The sequence below is a fragment of the Moschus berezovskii genome, chromosome 9 (assembly GCF_049115385.1).
Source record: "Moschus berezovskii isolate FMDL1 chromosome 9, NW_MosBer_1.0, whole genome shotgun sequence".
Classification (NCBI taxonomy): domain Eukaryota; kingdom Metazoa; phylum Chordata; class Mammalia; order Artiodactyla; family Moschidae; genus Moschus; species Moschus berezovskii.
The window spans coordinates 67,271,551-67,274,752 of NC_142468.1; the positions used below are offsets into that span (position 1 = coordinate 67,271,551).

A 3,202-nucleotide genomic window follows, 5' to 3' on the forward strand; every position below is an offset into this window, starting at 1 on the left:
GTGACAGATTTTATTTTCTTGGGCTCCAAAATCACTGTGGACAGTGACAACAGCTGTGAAATTAAAAGACAGTTGCTCCTTGGAAGGAAAGTTATGACAAATCTAGACAGCATATTAAAAAGCAGAGACATCAATTTGCCAACAAAGGTCTGTATAGTCAAAGCTATGGTTTTTCCAGTAGTCATGTACTGATGTAAGAGTTGAACCATAAAGAAGTCTGTCTGACTCTTTGCCACCCCATGGACTGTAGCCCGCCAGGTTCCTCTGTCCATGGAATTCTCCAGGCAAGAATACTGGAGTGGATAGTCATTCCCTTCTCCAGGGGATCTTCCTGACACAGGGATCCAACCGAGGTCTTCTACACTGCTGGCAGGTTCTTTACCCTCTGAGCCACCAGGGAAACCCAAAGAATGCTGAGCACTGAAGAATTGATGCTTTCAAATTGTGGTGCTGGAGAGGACTCTTGAGAGTCCCTTGGACTGCAAGATTGAACCAGTCAATCCTGAAGGAAATCAACCTTGAATATTCATTGGAAGGACTGATGCTGAAGCTAAAGCTCCAACACTTTGGCCACCTGATGCAAAGAGCTGACTCATTGGAAAAGACCCTGATGCTGGGAAAGATTGAAGGCAAAAGGGGACGACAGAGGATGAGATGGTTGAGTAACATCACTGACTCAATGGATATGAATCTGAGCAAACTCCAGAAGATAGTGAAGGAAAGAAAAGCCTGGCCTGACACAGTAGATGGGGTTGCAAAGAGACAGACACGACTTAGTGACTGAACAACAACAGCAACAATATATGTAATAAAACTGGAACCACACATCAACAGAAAAAGAACACAGTAATAGATGACATGGTTACAAGTGGCTGCCTATGTAGGGTGAAAGAAAGCAGCGACTCCACTTCACAAGCTGAACTGTGTTCAAAAGAAGGAGTAGAGGTGAGGAGCATGGCAAGAAGTAAAAGCCACCAGAAGCTATGGTTCTAATCAGGGCTGTCAAATAATCTAGTTTATATTTTGGGGAGATTCTACAGAGAACGGCTTGCAGCAAGGCAAAAGTGCAAGCGGTAAGACCAGTTAGACTGAAGCTGTAGTTGAGATGAGGGAGATAGTGACTCAGGTTAGAGCAGTAAAACTGACTCTGGGGAAGAGCTGGAGGGAAAAACTTTTACCTGAGTGCAGAGGGCTGAGGACATGGCCTGCTGTCACCCTTGGTGCCTGTGAGCCCCGAGTTTGTCCTTTTTAAAAAATATTTATTTACTTGGCTATACCAAGTCTTAGTTGGGATATGTGGGATATAGTTCCTACACCAGGGATTGAACCCAGGCCCCCTGCATTGGGAGCACAGGGTCTTACCACTGGACCACCAGGGAAGTCCCCCAAGTTTGTATTTTTTTTTTTTTTTAAGTTTTGAAAACTTTTATTTTATATACAAAGAGTTAGTATTTCCGCCTCGCCTAAGGTTGATGTGCTGGTTGAGCCATCTAAGGAAGTTCCGTTAGTCCAACTTAATGAAGCCGATGTCCTTCACATACTGGCGGAAACACTGGCGGCACATATGTATTTCCGGATCAGACCGTGCCGGTTTGAGCAGACCCGGCAAGAGCGAGAACCCTGGCCGAATTTTCTCGGATGGTTCCAGTAGAGCTGCCGGTGACCCATGTTGCTTTTTCGGCTGCAACGAGGTAAAAGGCCCAAGTTTGTATTTTTGATTGTTACGCCCCTGAGCCCACAAATCCTTTCCCATCCTCTCTCTCCAAAGAAAGGCAATCTTTATTCAGCGTTCTCAGTGTTGAATAATTGCTACAGTGAAATTTCATTGTTGTTTTAATTTCTCTGGTTACCAATGATTTTTAACATCTCCTCAAATGCTTGTTAGTTTTCTGGGTTTCCCCTCCTATAAATTGCAGATTCAAATCTGGTTCACTTTTTAAAAATATGTTTATTTATTTAGTTGGCTATGCTGGGGCCTAGTTGAGCATGTGGGATCTAGTTCCCTGACCAGGGATTCAACCTATCCCCATGCACTGGGAGCATGGAGTCTTAGCTACTGGACCATCAGGAAAGTTTCTGACTCCCTTTTTGTGTTGGCATGACCATTTTTTCTATATAAGTATTCTTTGTATATATTAGACACAAATCCTTTTGTGATTTGCAACTGCATTGAAAATATCTTCTGTTATTCTGTCAGCTATCTATTAACTATTTCTCTGTGTTCTTAGTTGAGGGAAACCCTTACTTCTTATGTAATCCAGTTTAGAAATGTTTTTGTGGTTCGTGGATTCAAAATGATGTTTAAGAAATCTTCATCCCAGGACCACAGATAGATTCTCCTATGTTGTCCTCCATTAACTTCACAGTTTTCCATTTCTTATGTTATAAGAACATACCCATTTACAGCCCATCTTTTTATATGGGGATGGGTGGGGATGCTGTTTTATTTTATATTACACACTGAGCCATTCATGACCATGTCATCTCTTAAACTGTTCTTTTTCTACTGACTTGTGGTGCCAGTTTTCTCCTACATTAAGTTCCCTTAAACATCAGGGTATATCTCTGACTCTTCTATTTTGTTTCATTGGTTCTATTCTTGCAACAACAACCTCCTGCTTGTGTTAGTGTGAATTCATAGTTTGTTTTAGTATCAGGCAGGGTGAGACTCTCCTCTTGACTATTATTTTTTAGAAGTGAGTTTGTTACCCACAGATATTTCTTAAGAGGAAGAAATTTGGGATTCATTTTGGAGGTAGAACCGTGCTTATGGCATCTTTTGCTTTACCCCAGTTTTACATTTCTCTTTACTTAAATTTGACCATACTTCCCTATTGGTTTCTAGTTTTCATACCTTGTTTAGAAAAATCCTCATCTTCCTCATTCTCTAATATTAATATTTTATTTTAAATCTTCTATAATATTGTTTTAATGTGTGGCTATTTAATCTGTCTGGAATTTATTTTTGTGTGGTTATAAAGTTTAACTTTATAACTAACTTTATTTTATTCCAAATGGTCAGCTAACTTTTCTAATAATGAATAGTCCATCCTTTTCTCACTGATTTAAAATACTTCCTTCATCATATAATGAAATTTCATACATACATAGGGTTGTTTCTGGGCTCTACTTGGCTTATAGAAAGTGCTGGAATCCAGAATTTTTGACAAGAATGCAAGAGCATTAGATGAGTTAAGCAGTA

At 40.3% G+C, this 3,202-nt stretch overlaps 1 pseudogene; it reads right to left on the reverse strand.

Moving 5' to 3' along the window:
* Positions 1-1,504: 1,504 nt before the first annotated feature.
* On the reverse strand, positions 1,505-1,677 carry LOC148776477 (small ribosomal subunit protein uS14 pseudogene; annotated as a pseudogene).
* Positions 1,678-3,202: the final 1,525 nt, after the last annotated feature.